The sequence below is a fragment of the Alligator sinensis genome, unplaced genomic scaffold (genome assembly GCF_000455745.1).
Source record: "Alligator sinensis unplaced genomic scaffold, ASM45574v1 scaffold611_1, whole genome shotgun sequence".
Classification (NCBI taxonomy): Eukaryota; Metazoa; Chordata; order Crocodylia; family Alligatoridae; genus Alligator; species Alligator sinensis.
Genome location: NW_005842332.1, coordinates 428,817 through 451,760, shown reverse-complemented (window position 1 = coordinate 451,760; position 22,944 = coordinate 428,817). Strand labels below are relative to the sequence as shown.

The 22,944-nt window shown below is 49.9% G+C and overlaps 1 protein-coding gene across 7 annotated transcripts in view; it reads right to left on the bottom strand.

The window, feature by feature from the left end:
* RXRA (retinoid X receptor alpha) overlaps positions 1-22,944 on the bottom strand; it is a 202,707-nt gene that overhangs the window by 141,505 nt on the left and 38,258 nt on the right. For 2 of the 7 annotated variants that reach the window (XM_025210037.1, XM_025210038.1), the window contains exon 1: positions 1,354-1,372. The exons of 2 other annotated variants lie outside the window; for them this stretch is intronic. The gene's annotated coding sequence lies outside the window, so the exon portion shown is untranslated. Of the gene's footprint in view, positions 1-1,353; positions 1,373-2,939; positions 3,223-3,327; positions 3,347-15,372; positions 15,437-22,944 lie in introns of those variants that run through there. 3 more of the 7 variants (XM_006028621.3, XM_025210040.1, XM_006028623.3) reach the window with 3 other exon arrangements.

The window sequence follows — 22,944 nt, the reverse complement described above, 5'->3', positions numbered from 1 at the left end:
TTGACTATTCACAGTGGTCCCTCCCGCTCTGCTAAGGAAGCAGCCAACTTCAGCGCTTTTCTCCCTCCCTCTCTCGCACACAAACACGCTCTCCCTCCACTCCAGTTTTGAAGGAAAAAAAATAACCCCCCTAATTGCCAGCTCTGTCCTCCTCCCCAGCCTGTTTCACACCTTAAATCTGCAGTGATGAATGTGTAATTGGTGATGGGCCTGATAAAGAGTCGGCGCATGGAGCAAGTAACATTTTGCTGGGAAAAGGGCAATTTAATTATCCCATCTTGTGCTTCGTGACAACATGGGAACATGCCGCTCAGACACAGCGAGCGCCGTGCAGACAAATAGCATCATTTAGGGCAATTTTAGCTCTGCCGCTACGAGAGATGGATCCCTGCTTCTGCTGAGGATTGCTACTCTCCTCCACTCGGCTCCCCTGTTCTTGGTTGTTTCACCTCTTTCCCCGTCTCCACCTCTTCCTTTCCTTTCTCTGGCCATTGGAAAACTAAATTTTAAATAGGTGTAGAGATGCAAGTTTTGGGGATGAAGGGACGCTTTACATCCAGAGAGTCCCTAGGAAGAAAACCTCTCTAGCTGCAGAGTCAGGGCAGGAGGTGCCCCTCCATCCTGCCACAGGACTAATAAGAGCAAAATTGAAAATTTGGGGTAAAAAAAGCTTGAGTTGAATCAAAACAGAAATTATTTTGAATTTTTCAACCAGAAAAAAACTCCAATAAACCTTTGTTCAGGCCAGCTTGAAATATTTCGATCAACCCTGAAGTTAAATGCATCCTTTCCCTTGTGGGGCTATCGAGCTCATTTTAAAGCCCGGCTTTTACTTAAAAACATGGAAAATGCCACTTCAACTCAAAAGTACTGAACATCTGCCATCAAAAAAAGACCAAAAAACCTCAAATGAAATGTCTCAGTATTCCTGAAATGAAGTGGTTTCATTTAGAAAATCTCTAAAGGAGAAGCTTTGTTATTTTCTCCAAAAATCCCCCCCAAAATTTTTAGTCAAAATGATTTTCCCAGTTCAACCTGATTTGGGAAGAGTCCAACACCAAACTGCATTTAGGACAAATTTGCTCTTCATTGAAAGAAAAATTGCTCGAGTCTAATTGCAAGTGCAGGAGAAAGAGGGTTGAAGTGGGGAAACTGATTGTGCAAATTTTGGTTTTTTTGGATACTTTCCAAGCAGAATACCTGGGACCCCGGCTGCGGCCGGGCTCAGCCCCCACTGCTGTGGCCCAGAGCAAATGGAAAAAAGGCTCCTCTGGGACATGCCCCTGGGCTTTCCCCCGCGGTGTTAAGGGTGAGATTACAGCGAGCAGGGAGGGAGCATAGCTATGACCAGACCTGGGTTTGTTCCAGCTCCTCCGAACCCCAGGAAAAGCTGCATGACTTGAGAGCAGGCAACAAGGCTTAGGATTGGGTTGGCATCAAGACAGCATGAAGAACAGCAGAGACAAAATACTTCTGCTCCCAACCCCGGCTGGAAATAGAAGGAAGTGTAAGAAATGATGTTTAAAAGGCAGGCGACGAAAAACTTCCAAGGAGTTCATTCCCACGCAGGTGAAAGTCCACACAAACACGCCTTCTGCTAATTAAGACGCACCCACTTACTCAACCGAGGGCCAGCACATTTCAATGAACCTCTTTCCCCAGCATCAGCACCCCCGACGAAAAGGAAGTGTCTCCGAGCCTTGGTCGGTCTCTGGTACAGACATTACACGTAAACTGGTCTAAGTGATGGGAAAGGGATCTAAACCCGTGACCCTACAAAAGTTTGGTGCATGTAGACCAGTCTAAAAATGCAGAACCCGGTCTAAAAGAGACCTGTCTCAATGCGCACTCAAATCTAACTGATTTAGGTTATACTGGCAAATTGCACTTGTGTACTAGGTCTAATGGTCTGCAAGCCCCCAGCTGGAGGGTGACATGGGGAAGCCCTGGAGCTTTTCAGTTGGCGGCTGCCTTTGAAGAAGACAAGGCAGGTTAAAGCAGGAAGCTTTCCTTTGGCAAGAAAAGCCCTGCCAAGTTTCTCCTCCTGCTTCACAAAACAGAAAGGCTTTTCCCCGAAGGCGCAAGACAAACCAGTCAAGCAGCTCCCGTCCTCTGCTGTGTCCCAGGTGGCCTCAGCCAGGCTGGTAGAGAGCAAAGGAGAAGCAAAGGGTGCAAGAGGCTCGGGTGGCCTTGTCCCCTGCTCCTGCCACCTCTCACCGCTGCCCCGAGGACAAGGCTGTGCCCCAAGGACACCCCAGCGCTCAACCCCGAGCTCCAAAACCCGAGCGAGCGGCGTGTGTGGGAGCGAGTTGTGACAGCTTCTCTATTAGCACACAAGCCGCCTTCTCTGCCTTTCTCACAGGCAGGCACACCCCTCCCTAAGGAAACAGGAGAGACACCCTAATTAGTACGTTAATCAATTCATTTGCTGGGAGACGGCAGGTTAGGGGGAGGAGGCAGGCGGGCTGAAACGACGAGTCCCCCAGGCACGGCGTAACAAAGCAGCGCCAGGCTGCGCAGAGCTGCTGGCCGAGGGGAGAAGCCACGGTCCATGAGATAGGGACTAGGAGATGTCCTGGTTTTCTCAGGTGCTTGTGCAGAGCCTCCTGGGTCCCCACATGCTGCTCCCCATGCTGCAAAAGCCAGTCCATGGGGAGCAGCAGGCACGTGGTGAATCCACACCCCTGTTATAACTCGCTGCAATGGCCCTGCTTGTCAAGACCTGGAGAGCCAAGTGCAACGCACCCACCCCGCGCAGGCAAGGAGGGATGATCCCCCTCTTCTCAGAAGTCAGCGCTAGTCGTGACACCAGAAGGACTCAGACCTTGGCACGCTCCCGCGCTCTTTGGATAGCAGCCAAGCAGCTGTGCTCCGATTGACACGGGGACGCAGGTCTCCATCCGCTGCGGGCAGAGGTTCAAAGTTTCGCTGCAAGTTACCTGTTCCAAAAAGCTGCTATCCTCCCTCCATCCGCACACCACCAAGCCTGCAAGCCCTGAGGTACCTCCCCCGACAAGTCACCACCCCTCCCATCCCGTCTTCCTTGTTGGAAGATTAGGTGCTTCCCTGGGAGAGGAGATGCTTCCAGGGGGGAAACACTAAATCAACCGCAGGATTTCACATTTCTCCTGGCCTTTTTCTGGCATTAGCGTGACACCGACAGCGGTGAGACCCCACTTGAGTTTCTCAGTCCCATGGTGACTTGCTACCTAATTGCAGGGCTCAAATGATGAGGACCCTATAAACAACCTAATACTCCAGATAGAAAGAGAGAGAATATGCAAAAACAGCTGGAAGCGAGCTGCATGTGCGGCACGACAATCTGACCTCAAGGCCGCGGCTCCACCTCGCTCGCTGCGCGTCGTTCCAGACGGTCAAGGTCCTTTGCAGATCCCAGGTTCAGCGTCCTTTGCAAGACCGAGTTACGGTGATAGTATGTAAGCATGAGACAGAAAGGGACTTCCCAGATAAGAAAGCTGCTCTCCTGCCAGAGGTGGGGAGAGAAAGAAAACACAGATTTCTCCTCCTACGTCCCACTTCCACATGGAAGCTACTGTGGAAGTGAAAACACTCATCGCAGGGCTACCACGGGACACCTCCCCAATGCTGTGCATGGGAAGCCTATCAGCTTTTCACTCTGTTATAGTCCCAAGAGGAGAAATGATGCTGTGACCAGATGCTGTCCCTATCCCGAGTCTTCTCTGACCCCCCACCTACCCCAGCCCCAAATTTGGGCCCTAGATGCTTGGGTCTGTTTGTCCCGCAGCCCCACTGCAACCTTGCATCCAGGAGTAAGTCTGCATGGCTTCCAAGGCACCAAAAGCAGCAATTTGTACTGACATAACCTCCATACCCAGCACTTCTCTCTATATATAGGGGATGTGTGAATGTCTGTGTGTGTGTGTGTGTGTGTATTTTATACACACACACACACACACACACACACATATGTATATGTATACGTACATGTATATGTATACAGGGACATTCACACATCTCCTACCCAAGTCACAGGGCTGCTCCTTCTTCTCTGCAGAGCATAGCATGGGCCCTCCCGAACAGCACTTGGCATTTATGACTGGCAAACCAATGTCAGCCCCTGGAAACATCTAGAGCACGCGAGACAGAAAGAACATGCTTAAAGGCTCCTGTCCCCGCAGTCACATGTAGCTGCTCACTTCAGATCAGCAGCGATAATCAACCGCAGAGCTGTTTCCCCGAGTACCCGATGCAAAAGAGGAGGCCCTATAGCAAATGTCTGATCCCAAATGGGATGACAAAAGGCATTTCTGTCCTTGGAGAAATCTGTTCCCTCGTGTCTGTCTGGGGTGCAGCCTGGCTCCACCGTTTAAAGTGCTGAAGCGGCGGAGATTGAACTTACTTGAGCACAGGCCGCTGCTCAAACCCACCGAGGAGGCAACCAGGTCCGTGTCCTGTGTAAGCGGAGGAGCGAGCCGCAGAGACATTGAAGGGCTATGCTCTTATAAGAAGCTCTGGGGCGCTTGCATGCGATCTCCCAAGGTACAGCAGCAGTCTCCTCTTGGTGACCAAGGGTGACTCTCAGCACAGCTGTGCACCTCTGTTTGCACAGGTGCTCAAGGACTAGGAGCCGGCTGCCTGGATGGAGGGAAGGTTGATCTCTGCACCCTGGGTAAGCCGGGACCAGGCTGAGTTCTCCGTAGCTCACGCTAACTTGCTCTGACTGCAGCTTCCCCTGGAGGAGAAACCCTGGCTGAGCGCACCTGGGCTCCTTTCCCGCTGAGTCAATCCACCAGCTTGCACTTAGATGCAAAAGGTTAGGTCGTGTACCTGAACTCTTGACGTCAGCCCTGCAGTGGGCTGTATTGGAGCACCCCCCTCCCTCCCCTTTGGGCTCTCCGATGATGGGGAAGAAGGTGACAGTAGGTACAAGGAAACGATTTTGCCGGAAACTTGCAGGCTTGAATGATGCATGACGCCTGCAACCTTTTCACTGACCTGCAATCAGCCAAGCTGAGACCTCCCAGCCAACACCTGAGCATGTCTGATCCTAGCTGGAAGGGGACAATTGCATAATTACCCCGCACCCACTGCATTAGATCAGGCACTCTGGGATGCAGACATGGACAGTAGCCCGGGGCTACGTTTCTGACCATTTTTACCGCAGAGCACATCTACAGCAAAACACCCCCCCTCCCCCTACCAGCGCATTGTGCAGTTCCCGCACAATTCTGGCTCTGATGCAGATTAAACAGAGATATCGGGGGTTTCAAATTCTCCGGCAATAGCAAGCCTGAGTTCATTAGCCTGTGCAATGAGGGCTGATTCTGAATTGCACTGAGATTGGGTTAAGATGATGATGATTGTTGTTCCTGTTTTCCTTTGCATTAATGCTTTACACACAAGATGGCCAAGAAAGCATGGTTTCCAGGCATTAGTCTTTATCCCTACAGCAACAAAACCCAGCCAGAAACCCTCAACCCACTTGACTATGAATCAGGGAAACGGGGGACTGTGAATATCTCCTTGGTCCCAGAAGTTTGGCCCCACCAGCAGCAGGAACCCAGAACCTGTGGCAGTACAAGATTTATGCTGGATCAAGATTTTAGGCAAAGCCCTAGGTGCAAAAGTGCAGTTATTAATAAGGGCTGTCTCTGGGAATGATCCATAGTGGCTGCCATACTTTCCAATGAAGCAGAGGAAATGCCCCTTGTGTCATCGCACACTGCTCCTATGAAATCAGGACTCATGGTAGAAGTGATACCTTTTATTAGACCAACTGGATTTTTGCAAAAAAAAAAAAAAAAGTCTTTAATTGCAAGTTGTTTGCAAAAAAAACCTCATTGGTCTAATAAAAGATATCACCTCTACCACAAGTCCTGATTGCTTTGGCCTCTAGTCTAGACCATTATGGCTACAACCTGGATACCTGACCGCGCCTATGGAGCTTTCCTGAAACGTGCACCCACCTATGGATCTGCTCCAATCTTCATGTAGACCATAGTTTTGTTAATAAGCCCCCTGCTTTACCCTAGACACAACCTTCATCTGCATCTGCAAAAGTCTCTGGGCCTAGTAGAGTTGGGATGAAGGAAGTAGCGTTGTCCTCCGATGACATTAGGGAGAGAGGGCTCAAGAAGAAAACCACTGCTCTTCCAAAAATTAGGTCCTTTACCACTTTAACAGCAAAGCTGAGACTCTCTGCATCTCCAAAACTCGCCCGAAACTGAGACTCCCATCAGCTGCCTGCTTAGAAAGGAAAACACGGTACCAGCAGGTTTACTGGCTGGAGGTGCAGCAAAACAGTCTGGTTTGGGGGGACCCTAACACAGCGTCCACACTTCAGTAGCCAACACGGGTTGCAACCCGTTTAGCGCTGGGCTGGAGGCAGCCGCGAGTGCAGCTCGCAACCCCATCGGGTCAACCGGTAGCAGGTGACAGGAGCCGAGCCGTTATCAAGAGCTGCACACTGTTTGATCAGGATGGGAGCAAGAAAACGGGGCCCGGCGGAGTCCCGAAAAAGGAAGGCGAACATACAAATCATACTGGCGAAGATCAAAGCAGTGCGGGGAAAATGCTCGCGCTTAAAAAATTAACCAGGCGTGAAAAGTTATTATTCGGAGAAATTCCTGTTTTTGTTTTGCCTTCACGAAGGAAGAACCTGAGGAGAGAGCGCTTGTCAAGCAATTGAGGATAATAACAGCCATGGAGCAAACGCTTCCTGTTCTAACAATGGGAGACAATTAGCGCTAGTCAAGTTGAGGGAACATGTTTTAATCTGCTCTGCCCTCTTGTAACAAAACAAAAAAAAGGGCTTAATGGGAAGGAATATTTTTTTGGTGAAACCCTGCGGATACAGGCGCTGCTTTGCCCATCGGGCTGCCACGGTACAACCTCAATCACCCCACGTTCATGGGTGAATTGGATGTTAGGCCAGGAAACGCAAACACGCCAATACTTAAACTTGCTAAATTTTTGCATGGTCACAAGAAAGCAAATGAGATCTCTTTCTGAAGATGACTCACGGTCTATAATTCACCCCGCGCGCCAAGAGGCGAGCGCTGAACTCCCTTCAGGAAAGAAGGCAGCAGAGCCACGGCCAATGCAAATCCAACGAAATGCAGCTCCAGGAGAGCGGCCCGTCCTGTTTTACGGGGAAGTCCCTCCACTTCAATGGGAGCAGCGTGCTCTGCGCACCAAAGGAGTTGGCTTTTAATGGGGGGAAGAGGTTGTGTCCACTCCAGTCTCTGCTAACAGACGTGGCCACGGTCCTTCCAGCCTGTTTGATCTTTTATCTGCGTTGCAATTTTTGCCAGTCTGAGGAAGGAAGGAGTTAAAAATAGCACCACCACATCAAAAGCATCTTTGCGCCCAAGGGTAGGGATGGGAATCACGTTTACGCCAACAAATCCACCGGGGCCCAGCCATGGAAAGGACCCAGGAGTTGGTTCTTTGCAGACTGTTTGCAAGCGGGAGAGACAGAGGTCCATGCTCACCAGCCACCGGCTCTTGTCTTATTACTAGAAAAAGACTTGCGAGGAGCCCCAAAATGGCACTAATGCCCTTGCTTGGCAGGTGGATGCACTTCTCCCAAGCTGTCCTTATACATCCCATCTTACTGGCTCCACTTCTATCCAGCTTTTTTTTCTTAATTTCCTAACCACCCGAAGCTGCTGGCTGGCAGTATGCTCCCTGCAAAGCAGCTTCCCCGTGAAATGCAAACTAGGCTTGCTCCATCCATTGAGCTACTTGGGAGTACGTGCCAACAGAAGCAAGGATGCAGAAATCGGGCACGCAAATTTGAAAGAGTAGCCTTCTTGACTAAGGAGCACCCCAAGCATCAGATAATCGACATCCACCTCTCGTGCCTACCTAATGCAAAAGAGGACAGGAGTGCAAGGGGTCAACCCCCTTGGCTATACCTGTATCTCAAAGGCTGTGTAGCTCTCAAGTTGTTCATTGCCCTGGCTGTCCATAAGAGAGATGTTCTCATGATCCAGCTCCCCTCCTATGCTCCACTGCCCTACCCTGATGCTCCACTCTCCCAGTTTATCCCATGGGATCCAGGTGGGATCTGTGGACTACCAGCAACCTTTGACCGCAGCCTGGAAACCACCACCGACAAGCTGCTCTTCTGCTGTTGTCTTCGCATTCCCACTCTCAAAAGATTTCAACTCCAGTTGGAAAGGAATAAGTCATGGTCGTTAGGTCCTTATTCCAAGAATTTGCCCCTTTTCTTCTTTGAGGTTGTACTTTTTTCCCCAGACAAAGAAACGTTGTCCCCAAACGAAGTCCCAAGGGCCAGTGTGGAATAAGGCATACATTTCCTTGAACCCAGGGAGAAACCCTGCATTAGCCCATGAAAATAGTTCATTTGTGCCATATCTAATTCCTGTGTCTGTATCAGACTCCCAGAAAAACTGTCTGCCCGGTGACTGGCACTTATCCTAATTTTCCCTAAGACCAGTGGGGATATATGGAAAAAGATGATGCTAGCTAATGCTTCTAAAGGTCTAACTCCCTGGCATTCAGATAAATCTGAGTGACAAAAATATGAAATCTGCATAATCTACTGGGTTGAACACAAGGTTGGGATCCCAGAATTGCTGATACCTACGTGCTAGACATTATGACTCACTGGACAACCCTTTGAAAGCCGACTGGCGTCTTTGCATTAGCATCAGTGAAAGTAGGCCCTAAATGCCAGCAACAAGTTACTTACCTCTTAGGCCTCAACTTCCCCATCTGTAAAATGGGGGCACCAATACTGCCTTACCCACCTCACAGGGATGTTCATCTGTAACCCTCTGCAAAGTGCTAAATATCATTGTTTTCATAGAAACTCTAAACCAAACACTGTCATTTTTTATTCCTAACAAGAAAAGCAGTTGCCCTTCGCTCTACAGGTCGATCTCATCGCATCTCACGTTTGCATTAGCGGAGCTCTGACTCAGACCCTGCCCCTTTAAATCAGTCCATTGGAAGCACAAGAAGAAACACTTGCACTGAAAATCCAACCGTGAGTCATTCAACTCCCATTTTGATGGTTAAAAATTCATTAATGAAAGCAGATTGGTATTATATCGCTGCCTTAATTAAAGAGGGCTACGGAACAGCATTTTAAATAGCAATGTCATTTTCTAATTGACACAGCTACATTATAAAGAAAAATACTTAAACAGAACTTGAAACCGAGCTGGTTCCTTCTGAAGGCAGGGTTCATTTTGGCTTAAATTTTTAATCTGCTCCTGAAATATTTATGGGCAAGGAAAGGGATAATGTTTCTCAAGGTGTACAGTTCCTCTCCCCCCGGCTGAGTCCCCTGCACCAGGAAGGCTCCCAGGGTAGTGTTGCAGGGGTGCTGCTCCCTGGACATTAGCTGGTCATTCTTGAAGATGCTTTTGGTCTTCTATGCCAGCCTAGCACCAGTCACTGGCCATGGTTTATCCATCACTTAGCAGCAGCGCTGCAGCCGTCAGATGTTCCCACCGCCAATTAGGAATTACCCACCCTCCCTGCACCCAGGGAGCCTTGTTTCTCTTCCGCACGTGCCTAAATCCCCCAGATTTCCTCAGATAAATGCTCCACGATGGCTTTCTCCATCAGATGACCCAAGAGTCCAAGGCTGAATGAAGCTGAGAGCTTCCCCCCGTGGCATTTCACAGCGAAGACTGCTGGATGAATGGCTCTCCTTTGCCTTCGCTGCAAGTTGCAGATGAGCAGCATTGCTCAGTCCGGCTTGAGCGCCATCTGCACTCCTTGCCAGCACCATCCAGAGGCCAAACCCCAGGAAAAAACACATGTATGCACACCTGCTCCTCAACTCCCCACCTTCCCCTGCCCTATCCAAGATGCTTCAAATGCTCCAGCCCCTCCAGCTTGCACGTATATTCACACATTGAGTAGCCAAGTTACCTATATAACCGCAGGGGGCTAAGTCATGCATCGTCTGTGCATCTTAGTTTCCCCTTCTGTAAAATGCTCTCTTTCCATCCCCCATCCTTCATAAATCACTTTGACATCTGTAGCCCAACCTAAGTCAAAGGTCTTCCTAAGCTGAGCAGCCCACCGGGCTAGCATAGTGAAGGCACGCCAGTGTCTGCAGATACAATATGCAGAGGTGTGATGTGGTCGGCGCCGCCTCCGGCTGTCTCGCACTCAAGCGATCCAGCCGGGTCAAGGGGGAGGGTGCCTTCCAGCAAGCCTTTGGAGCAAGGCACAGCCTCGCACCTCTGGAGTTGCAACCACGCACCCCTCTGCAGCCCACAGTAATGGCGAGGGAGCTGCGGGGACGTGGTCCAAGGTGATCCGAGGGGTGCAGATCCAGTCTGTGAGCTGGAGGAGGTGCGGTTCCACCTGTCCATGTTTGTTTGCTGTGATGCATGCCCGCTTCCCCCCCGCCGCCTCATCACACTCTGCCTTTTCACAACTAATAAGAGCGTTCAAAAGCAAAAATGTCAGCAGACCGCAGGGTGGGTTTGTGCTCTTAAGAGGCAAATTTGGAAAGGGCGGGGGGAAGAGGAGGCTCAGCTTCATCCCTGCTCCTTCTATGTCGCTACCCAAGTAACCAGGGGATGCTCTCCGAGGACCCAAATCATGGAGGCGTTCCAGGTACCCATTGAGAAGCAAGGACGGGGAGAAATCAGCATTTTAAGCAGCTTTAGTGCCAGGTTTTGAGCTCGGTTACAGGAATCTGCAGCAACACCGCAGACGGCCAGGATGATTTACTCTGGCCTCACCGGTCAGGATGCGTCCCTAAGCATACATGGCTTTGTAGGCACCCAGTGACCTTTCATCTGACTGGTGGGTAAAGCAGAGGGAATTCGCCAGAAACCTCCTCCAGGTTTTTGGTTGGTTTGTGCTGAAAACCAGCCTGGAAAGGGGAAACAATAGGAGATGCTCTCCGCGGAGGAGCCCCTTGGAAAGGAGGCCAGGAACCACTTTGGAAACCAGAAGGCTCTCCAGCCACCTGCGGTCTCTCTCTGCCACGTCCAGTCCCACCTACCCGGCGCATACCTTCCCCTTCCCCTTCCTCTCCCCAGCGCCTTCCCCCGCCGGCTAACGCCTCGCGTGAGCCTGCCCCTTCCTTTTCCACCCTGTCGCGAAAGGTTGAAATAGTCCAGCTGGCTAGCAGTGGATCTGGGCAGGCTGTTTAATCAGAGCGAGCGATTCGGCCGTAATTTCTTCTGATAAAGTATTACAGATGCTGTGTTTCTAGCCATCTGGCAGCAGTCCGTGTTTCCCGCTTCTCTGCCTTTCCCGTTCTCAGGAGGAACGGAGAGGCGAGAGAGATCAAAAATTAATGGGAAGGCGGGAGGAGCTGGGCTGGGAGGGAGCAGGGGCAAGCGGGCAGAAAATCCCGCCATGCCAAGCAGTGCCTCGCCCCTATTTCTTTGTCCTAGGCTTGCAGACAGTGTGGCAGAAGCCCTTGCTACACTAAGGCATGGCCAAGATGCCAACTCGCCGCACTCAACCCTGCTAACCAGGCGAGTTGGCCAGAGTCAGAAGGCAAGAAACCCAACTGGATGAGAGAAGCAGTATAAATGGGGCATCCTGCCTTAGCTCGCACTTCTGTGGCAGTGCGTGCACACACATCGCAAATCCAATGTAAACCGCTGGATTCATTTTACCTGGGTAATCTTCTCAAATTCTGTTTCCTGAAGTAGCTCTTAGGATCCTGAATCATGAACCGGGACTCCATGGTGCTAGGCACTGGGTGAATCTGGAATAATCACGTACATACGCCCTTCAATTAAACTTAATTCAGATTTGCACCAAGGTAAATGAATCACTGTGCCATTGTGTGTATGCCCATGAGAGAGGGAGGTAGACCCTTCTTCAAGGGGTGCTTAATCTCAAGACCAGACCAAGAGAGAAAAGATATTGCCTCCATTCTGCATATGAGAAAATGAGGCACAGATGGGCAAAAGTGACTGGTATTTGGGGTGCATTAAGTTTTGCAAGGCCCAACTCGAGACTCCTTTGGTTAATTAAAGAGGCGTCTTGATGACCGTCTTGCTGGGGTCGTCTGATCCCAGCGGCCTTTCCTGCCCACGTGCAGGGGGGCTGAACTCGATGATCTGTAAGGTCCCTTCCAGCCCCTAACAACTATGAAACTATTAAAATAATTAACTGGAGCTTAACATGAAGCCTCAGAGCAACAGATACCCCAAAATAATGAGTCACTTCTGAAAATCATGGCTGGAGAGAAGTGACTCGAGTGAGCTAGACCTCCTGAGTCTCAAATAATACTTTCATTGCAGGAGTTTTACTCTTGGACTCCCCCAGTGCCAAAGTGGCTTGGCTGCAATCAGCTGCATCCCATTACTGGGGTCAGACCCATCTGAAGCCATTCAAGTGGTCTGGATTTGCATCTCCATCACTGAGATCACAGACTGGACTCCAGCATCTCCCTGGAGATATCACATAAGCCTCACGCGTTGATCTCTGGGGTGGGTAAGTGCCAACCTCCCCACTTTACAGCTGGGAAAACTGAGGGACCTACCAAAAGGCCACCCAATGAGCCACTGGTCATGCAGACTGAGGCAATAGTCTCATTGGAAGCACATTAAGCTGCCAGTACACCCAAGGGGTTACATTTGGGGTTCGGTGCATAACCATGAGAGCGTTTCACTCTCTCCAGTCAAGCGCAGGGGCAGTATTGGACCAGAAGGAGCTACGTCCAGTCTTGACAAGAAAAAGGACTTCTCAAGTCCTGGAGATGACAGCATGCACGGAGGAGAGGCAATGACAGGGATGGTCAACGCAGGCAGCACAGCCTGTAGGAAAATACAGCACAAACCACACGGACCGGCTAGCACGAGAAATACTTCAATAACTCCGGCGTTTTAGGCTAAATCCCAAACTGCAGATGCTGTCACTGTTTAGATTAACCGGCTACTGGAAGAAGGCATCTCTTCTTATGCTAATAAGACGGAGAGGGGCCCAGAAACCAATGCAATGGAGCCCATCAAGCCTAATAGCCTCAGGAATAATGTACACAGAGATGATCAGTTCTACAGCTCATGAAACCGCCTGGAGGTGGACTCGGAAACAGGGTGGCACGGGGTTGCTCGCCCCTCCGCTTTGCAAACAAAAGCTGGCTCTCTTATTTACAAGAGCCGGAGCCCAACCATGGCAGGCTCAGTGCATTAAAAATAACTGAAGAGAAAGGCTCTCACTTCATTACTTCCGACAGAACTGGGTCTTGGTCCTGCCGACTGCTTGCTTTGGAGAAAGGAAGGGGCCGTGTGCCACGATTTCCTCCCGCTGCTCAGGTATATAGCAAGCACCCCAAGTCAAACTCATCTGGGCCTCAGGGGCTTTTGTTTCCCTGCAGTCGCAGCCCCTTCTCTTCAGCTAGAGCTCACGCCAACTTACTCAAATGCACACTTTGTGTGTGCACGGCCCTGCTCCCACCTCTACCCGGCCACTGATGCTGCAGCCCCTGCCCAGCCACCTACCACCTGGTACTGCCTGCCAGGATACCACCACAGAGAGGTTTTGAGGTTTGGTTTCCTTCTTTTTCCAAGTGTTTTCCTGGATGACCTTGTTGCTAGAAGCAGCAAAGTGGCATGGATAGGGCTAGCCACGTGAATGCAGCAACGTGGGGACCGCTGTACCAGAGTAGACCAACGATGTGCTTAGTCTACTACTCTGTCTCTGAGCAAGCAGGCCACAAATTAAGTCTCTCCAGGTGCCACTCCAACCCTTTTCCCCTAACCTAATCTGCTGCAATGCGTTCTGCTCCCTGCCTGATCCGCTGCTCTGCTTTTTGCTCCCTGCCCTATCTGCTGCTTTGCTGCCTGCCCCTTCTGCCACGTGCCACCCACGGATGCCCCCTATGCCACCCCTGCTTCAGAGAAAGGCACAACAAACCCTCTCAATGAACAAGCGTGAAATAACTTATCCACTTATCCTGACCCAAGCAGTCAGAGGTTGGCTTGTGCCCCGGAGCCTGGGGGTTGCGCATGCTAATGTGTGACTGCAATGTAGCCAAGAGTATGCATTAGTTAGGATGACTCCTAATAGTTAAGTGTGACCTAATGTCCTTAATTAGGTGGGCTAGAGAACGCAATCCATTGTCACCACCTGCGTGTCAGCCGGGAAGAAGTGGGATAGGGTCCAGAGCTGTGGCCAGACTTCATTCAGCTCCATCCTCACTGCTGAATTGATAGAGAGGAATCAAAGGAGGGCAGAAGAAAAGAACTGTCCAGAAGCCCCTGCGGAGGTCAGAGCCCCACTGAGACCGGCACGTCTGCCTACATGCACAGCAATAACTGACAGGCCCTGCTGGAAAGAGCTTCATCGTCCTCTCCCAGATCGTGCGACGCTCTCATGTTACTTTGCAGCGGCAAGTTCCACGGGTTTGTCACGCACCGTGCAAATAGCCGTTGCCTTTTATGAGCTGTACAAACTTCCCTCCTGCGATTCCACCCTGGCATCTCACTCGTGAGCCGCTGCACCCCCTGGGCGAGCGTGAGGTTGACCGTGAACGTCACTGGTGAAAAACAGCATCCCCCAGCCCCACCGCACATGGTGCATTCTCTCAAAGCAAGGGACCAGGCTCATGACCTTTTGCAGCACCTGGCAATATCGTGTCTTGTCCCACTTCCCTTATGCCACGGGCAGATTGGCTCCTACGCTTTGGTCCTGAGAGGCATTGCCCAAGACCATTGCAGCTGGAGTCAGATTTTCTAAAGTGCTGAACAGGGTGTCTACTGAGCTGGGAAAGTCAGGCCTCAAGTGCCTCGGTGTGAATCTGAGCCCTTTGGACTATCTGGTCCCAGTCATGGGGGTCGAGGACATGAAAAGCTGGCCTTGCACGTGTCTGCTGAAAGGGCTTTGCTGCACTGAGTACCGAATGAGCCTCCACATGCACCAGCGAGCATCTGAAGGTGAAGGCATGAACACCTATGGTATGGCACAGTACCCTTATACCACGTCAAGAATAGATAGCTGCACGGGGCACTGGAGCGAGTCCCCAAGGATGCAACACCAGCAGACATTAATGAAAATGAAGTGCACCCTTCTTCCTTCTCACTCTGGTGTGCGCCCTCATGCACCAAGACACACCCATAAGCACAGGACTGGAAGTGTAACTTTTCACACTCAAGTCCTATCAAGAGTTGGGGGCTTCAAGCTGGCCATAGCCAGCCCATGTATTTGCCAAGGTCTTCGATCCTGCCTGGACTAGTGCTTAAAAATCTGTATGTCCAAAAATGCAAGCAAACCTGTTTTCAGAGACAGACTGTTTTCCCCGTTCCAAACAGGATCATTATTTTGGCTTGATTCAGTAATAATAGAACAGCAAGGTCATCCCTCCTTTGTTATGAAGTCCTTGCACCCAGCCCAGCAGAAGCCAGCGTTGCTGCAGCACAAGCCCACACCTACCTCCACGCTGGGGGTACCGGGCTGCGTATGGTTGCCACTACAGCAGGCATTCAGGTTGCTCGTGAAGGGAAGGAACAAAGCTGAACCAGTTTCATGCAGCCTCCAATTAATCTTGATCAACACCATCCACCGCTGTGAGTCATCCGCCCCAAGTCAATTTACATTTTTATTAAAGCATACAGGAAAATTAGAAGCATTATTATTTCCCTCCGATCCAATACAAGACCCAAACTCCCTCCCCAGTCAAGGTGTGGGGAAGCATGTAGGCTTTCACATTTAACCATGCCTGACCCTCGACACTGCCTGGGAATACAGCAAAAGCCAGGCACATCTCAGGAGGCTAGGGGAGAAATCAGTTCTCTCCAGAGCCAGGTAGACTGCAGAGAAAAGCAGCAACTCAGAGAGGTAAACTCAGTAAAAATATGGGTCTGGCACACCTTAAATAAATACCTGAATCCAGATAATAGGCTACATCAGATCCCAACCACCCCTGATTATACGTTATACACCTAAGCTGGTATATCCTCGCCACCCAAGGATCTGTCCCATAAACGCAGCCACACGCACAACACGGTAATGATGCAATCATTACACATTTTATTTCCATCCTTAAAACCATCCCAGGCTGCCATGTCTAGTGTGTGCAAGATTATATCATCCTCGCCGCTACAATGCAAGCATCTCCATCCAACATCAATTTATTTATGGTCTCCACACAACATGAGCAAATCTGCAAGGGAGCAGGAAATGTATCTTATGAGTAAGATAAAAAATGTGCGCGAGAGTGGGAGATGAGGCGAGCTCTCTATCTGGGAATAGATGTGTGTGCGCGCATGCATATACTGCTGTACACTTTTACATGAGTGTATACATATTTAGCAGTGTGTTTAAACTGGAAAATTCTCTACAGCTACTATTATTATTAAATGTTATTTGCTTTAAAGTAGCAGCTACAGCAGCTGTTCCCAATCTTTTTTTCTTTTTTTATTTTTTTCGGGCTGCAGTCTCCCTTTTAGGCTCACAATCCAACTATCCGTTTGCTCCAGACTGATGCCACTCAAGAGGCCAAGCCCATTCACCTACTCCAAAGTGCCCTGATCCCCAAAGAGGGTTAGGAGCTCCAGTTTGGGAACTACTCGCCTACAGTCTCCAATTGAGATCCATGGGTTGGGTGACCGCACAAATGTGCAGACAGTCCCTGCCCTGAATAGCTTCCAGTTTGGAAGGGGTCAGAAAACATTTCTCAACCCCGAGTTTCTTCAGACAAACCCACCATGGCTTGCTAAATCTTACCAATTCAGATGTTATTTCCTGTGGTGGGAGAAAACCTTTCAAACAACATTTTTCACTACAAGTGTTTTGCATTTTCTGTTTTGTGGGAAACTCTCTGGAAATAATTGATTTTGTTCTGAATCCAGGGGGCGGGAAACGAATGTCAAAGACTCCAAATTTCGTGTGAAATGGAAAGTCCCAGTTTCAACCAGTGCTGCTGACGATCCAGTTCACCATTTCGGGGAAAGCAAAGCGAGGCTAGCTCTCTTGCTCAAGGTCACACCGGCAAGCTGAAGCCAAGCCAGGAACAGAGCAAAGACCTCTTGGCGGCTCTGTGTTGAGCACAACACCACGTCCCTCTGTTATCGATGGGTAGGACTGTCCACCGCCGATCTCAAGTCACTGGATGAGTACCGTGTGCTACAGCTTTCCAAACTATTCAGCCTTCAGGCTGAAACTTCCCAGACTTGGTCCTCAGACTTCCCAGACTTCCCCGACTTGATCCTTCCCAGACTTGGCCATAGATTCTCCTTTAAAGGAGGAAACTGTGGGAAACCATGGGTTTCCCCTTGCAGGCTAGGAGAGCTCCAGCCTGCAAGGGGCTGCTCCTGCCCCATACATCCGCCCCCTGCCCCACACACTGGGGGCAAGGGGCAGCAGGTTGGGAGTGAGGGGCACTGAGTCAGGGCTGGCCGTCGATGTTTACAGATGGGTCCTGGTACAAAAAAGGTTGAGAACCGCATGTTTAGGTGATTTGAGGTGGGCTTATCACTGAGCTTCCCCGTCACCCAGGTGAACAAGCCGCAGGTGGGACTTTGAAAGGTTGCAAAGGTAAATGCACAAGATCCCTCAATAGACCCAGCCAAGCCTAGAGATCCTCGATACAGTCCACCCACATCCACGTAGATTCGCTTGTCCTGCCTTCTGGATGTGCAACCCATTCAGATAACCAGTCGCGATGCATTTTCACCCTGTCTTGACAATGGGGAGCCCAGTCCTTCCCACCTCACTGCATGCTCCTCTCCGCCACCTTGTCTCTTTTCTGCTGCTTCACCAAAGCAATGCTTGCCCAGCCCTCTCAGGAAAAAAAAAGCCAAATATAAGCTCCCAAACACGGTCAAGAGGGAATCCCCTTGCAGGAGAAGGTGCCCGAGATGAGCAGCAGTGACGTGGCGGTTGGGAACGCATTCAAAGCAGGGCCAAGGGCGATTTCTAGTGGGATACCGGGGAGAAAGAAAGGATACAACTTTGAATTTCCCAAGCTGCCTCAAACATCCTTTTGTGAATTCCTTTAATGCCTTGAGCATTTCTGAAGTCCTGTTTTTCCATTCCAGCTACCACCCCCCTTCTCTTGTTTTCCTTCTCTGGCTGCTGACCCAGATTTAGTAATGAATGAATCCATGCAGCGCTGTTCAGACTTTAATTATTTTTTCACTTTTTCTCATCATACATTATGCATCAATACAAAAAAAAAAAAAAGAAAGAAAAAAAAAGAACCCACAGCACAATTAATTTAAGCTTCAATGCCTGTCACTAATAGCAAAAAACGTATGGAAATTGCAACTCTTGTCTTTCCGACCTGGCATGACAGATAGGAAATGAAAACAAACATTTCTAAGAGGCCGATGCAGGCAGGTAAAAGCAAAAAGATGGTTATGTTTCTTTGTAAAGGTTTATATTTTAGTTGTTGTCTTTTTTTATTGCAATAAAGTGGCACGTACCTGCTGCTTCTGCCCTTGTTCAATAGTATCTCGCTAAGTAGTTGCTTCTCCAGGCTATGCAGGAAGTCAAGTACGACTCAAAGCTAAGGGGGCTGAATCTCGCCCCAGCTGCCTCCTTTAACAGGGTACCAAATGCATCCTTTAACAGACAGCGCTCTCCTTATACCCGCTCTGCTCTCCGACAAACGGCAGGCCGCACTCAAGAGGCTTCATTAACCTGTTAAGTCTTTACTCAGGCAAAGTTCCCATTCAAGCTGATTGGCAAAACCCTGAACTCGGCTATGACTCCATCATTATTTGGACACAATTTCTACCGGCTTCCACAGGAGCAGATACCTGCCTGATGTGCTCCTTCCCAGGGCTGCACGTTTGCCATCGGCGAGAGGAGCAGTACTCTGGAAGTGGCTCCGCAACAGCTGGATTTAATAAGTTTTACAGGCCCGGTGGACTTGGCATCTGGAGAGCTCAAAGCCAAGCGTAATGAATGAAGCTGGGTGGGGGAGAACGGCTACTATTAGCAGGCTTAGCGCTTCAAACAACACACTGCAAGTTCATCTTTGAAGGACACCGACTCAATCTCACTCATTGCAAACAGGGGCAGCACCTGTGCGGTGGGCTTGGCCAAATTAGAGCCACAGGTTCAAATCCCTGCTCTTCCCCCTCTGAGCTTGGTGAAATCAGTGCCCTGTGTATGGGCTGGGGTGAGGGAAGCCATTCAAGACCTGAAACCCTTGTCTAAAACTCAAAGTGGCTGAAGATAGCTGCATAGGGATTATCCAGGATAGTCTCAAATGGCAGGACACTTACATTTAGGGTACGGTAGCCATGGGGAAACTGAGGCACGGGGAGTTTAAGTGATTTGTCAAAGATCACCTGGGGAGCAGTGCGATTAAAGCCCTCCGCAGGGTAGGAAATATGGCCTGGGTGCACTGGCCTGGAGTTCAGGGGTCTGGTCCCATTGCTTGTTCAGCTGCATCCTTGCAAGGTGACCTTGGGCAAGTCACCTGCTCAATAAGGAGCTTCTGCTCTCCCGCAGGAACATCGACATGGCACCTGCCAGCTTTACATCTGTGTTGCACCGAACGAGTCTGCTAATGGCTGGGAGGTGTTTGTGTGCTGGAAGGAAACGGCAGGCAAAATGCTGAGCAGAGTTATGGCCCCGATCCCCAGTCCCCATCACCACCATGGCATTGTTTCCTGAGCACGGATGTCCCCATGGGACGCTGCCCTTATCCACGGATGTAATTAAAAACACCTTCAAGTCACAGCATTAGCAAAAGGCAAGAATTCCCCGTCTTCTCCGGGCCATCCTTGCTGCTGTTTATTCGGCTGCTGTAGCCAGGCTCCAAGTGCAGTCAGGCAGACACCCACGCCACTCCCAGAGGTACAGTAAATCAGCGATTGCAAAAAGCATCCGAACCCCAAGCCGGCTGAGCATTAAAGTAATGGCTGGCTCATCGGATCAACTTAAAAGCAATGCGGTGTCATGAAACAGGCCCCGCTCGGAGACGCGAGGCAGAGACCGCAGAAGTGGGGGAGGGCACAGCTTCTTTTCTTTAATTCTGCTTCTGATTCCCTGCTTGCCACCTCGTGCACAGGTTTATGGCTCATGTGAGAGGAATGGAGGGTGATTGATTCCCTGAAGGATTAGGCCCCTGGGTTTGAGGCAGTGCTAGGAAAGATGCCTCTCCTGCTCGGCTATCGGCCTCAGCATCTTCTCTCTGAGCTGCTCCCCCCATGCACCCCCCGCTTATCAGTACCGCACAGCTGGCTTGGTGGTGCCTCACCTGCTCCACCCCATGCACTCTCCCCCCACAACACTGCTCAAGTTTTCAAAGGACATAACCCTTTCAGAGCGACCCTCCAGCGAGGCTACCCAGGGAATGGGAGTCGACGGCTACTGGGTTAAATGGGCCGGCACAGCCAGCTCTTGAAAGACGTCAGCATCTCAAAATGCTTCCTTGGAGGCCAGGGAACACCATGGCACTGAACTGGAAAAGCAGAGGCAGCAAGACAAACTCAAAATCCCAACCCTTATATCCCTTATTGTGGCCCCTACCAGCCAGCTGGAAACCTGCAGTAACCACTGATGGTGTTTTTAGTGGTCCAAGTTGAATGAATTTGGTGGATTCATTCAGTTCTTGGTTAGCAAGGCAGGTTGAGGTTGGATATTAGGAAGAATTGTCTCACTTGGAGGGTGGTGAAGCACTGGGACAGGTTACCTAGAGAGGGGGTGCACTCTCCATCCTTGGAGGTTTTTAAGGCCCAACTAGACAAAGCCTTGGCTGGGGTGATGTAGTTGGGGATGATCCTGCTTGAAGCAGGGGGTTGGACTAGGTCCCTTCCAACCCTCATTTTTATGATCCTAACAGAAACCATCCCAGCAACCGAAACCAAATGTCCCCACTAGTGTCAGACCCAGCAGACAAGTTACGGTCTCAGTGGGCTGAATGATCCCTTTACCATTAGACACCGTACGTGCAGGAAAGAAAAGACATGTTAAGTAGGACATATGAAAGGCCACACAAGCCTCTCTCTGTCCCAATTCTGCAGTTCCCAGCTGAAATCCTAGCTCTGCTGACATCTAGCCGAGTTTTGCATGGAGTTTAACAGGACCTGGATTTCACCCTCCACTTTCACAGCCCCAGTCTGGCCATGTATGCATAAGCGTTAAATCCCCTTGACAAGGTACGTATTGGATAAAAGCAAGGAATCCTTAAATTTGAGAATATCCCTGGGTAATAAAAACGCCTTTCACCTAATTTTCCACCCCTCCACTTGGAATTAACATTCTCTGTGGTCCCAAGGATTACTACTAAAATAGACAGGCACGCATTAGCAGGGCACATGCACTTCCCTGCCTAGTTACATGCAGTTACACGAGACTTTATCCTGGCTCCTTTGGAAAACTGCTACCTGCTTTTGGTCTGCTCCAAGGATTGGGGAATTGCTGACTGAATTGCTTTGCTGTGGGAGCATTTTTGTGAGGCAAAACTCCCCCAGCAGCCTGCTTGAAGGTCTCTCCACCTTCTCCATCCCTTAGCAGAAAGGGAGAAAGACCAAAATAGTCCACTGTGGTCCTAAGCCGCCTCGTCTCCTGGCAGTCCCACCTCAGCCACTTCCAAGCAGCCTGTCTGCATGCCCGACTGCAAAGGCGCTGCACGGAGGCCGTGCTTTCCCGAGTTTTAGCATCGGTGCCTCTCCACAATTCACGCATGCCATGCAGCACGCAGAGAGAACGTGCTTTGCAGCAGAGGAGGGAAGGGAGCGTAAAGAAAATAGGCACACCAAGTCATAATACCAGTGCTTGGGTGTATCTAATTTATGCAAAATGGATCTAATTTCATGTTATCATGCGATATTAAATCAACCTACTTTTGAATCCATTCCCAGGCACAAAACAGAAGACTGAAGCTAGGCGAAGCATATGGGGAATATATATTAAGTACAAACAACCACCTACTACGGATGAGTTGTAATCAGCACAACTCTATCCAAAAATGAGGAACACAAAAACAGTTTGTAACCAAAAATAGGCCTGCCCCTTTTTTACTTCTAAAAGCAACCAGAGTCAGTATGGTCCCAACTAAATGACAGTCCTGCACTTCCACTTCATTTGGCAATTGAGAAGAGGTACATGCTCTTTTTCTCTTTTTGGTTCATTTGTTTTCAAAGGTGATCATCAGATTATTTTCAATGCAGTCTTCAGCACTCTAGTTCAGTTTTTAAACATCCAACTGGGATTGGACACATCGCAGATCGATTTGTAATGGGGGAGTGCTTCATTTGACGGGAGGTTGCATCAAGACAAAGCAACACAGGATGTCCTGGGCATTGCTTCGATTTTCTGGGTCCTCCTAACCTTGAGCAGGGGTTCAGCTGTGACATCCTCTGAATGTGTCAGCACCTTTGCAAGAAGTTTCCTAGGGAGAAAGGAGATTACCAGGTGCTGACACATTGATAGGGTGCTTCCAAGGTGCCCTATTATCTGTTGGCTAATACTGGAGCCTGTTTCTTCCTGGGTTTCAGAATAATTCTGCTCAGACCATGGGATACACAGAAAGTGAGATTCAATTGCTCCTGGGTTTCATTGCAAAACCCTAATGCAGCCAGCTTTTGAAGGACCTTAGAAAGCAAAAGAAGACACCAAGAGACACAGCAGCAAAAGGGGGTTAAGGACATAATGGGCTGAGTCACCTGGACCCACCAAATTTGATCACCCCTCCTAGCAGAAGGAAAAAATAATCCTTGGGGAAAAGATGGTTTTGGAAGCTGCTCAATTTTTCTTGGCACTGCTCAGGGCGCTTCAATTCGCAAGAAAATCCCAAGCATTTTAATGTAGCCAGAATATTTGCTTATGGGATAGTTTGCCCTCTGCAAAATGGTTTCCAGCCTGAAAGGAGCCAGTCCAGTGAGAAAACCTCTCTTTATATTTTGACGTGTGGGCAGAAGGACACCAGGAATGAAACTCTGAATCGCCTCCAAAAGCGGTCGTGTTGGACAGGCTATCGCAGTGATTCACAACCTCTGCGTCTGGGAAATTTGGGGCTGGGATGTGGGATGCAGGGGGTGACGTTGA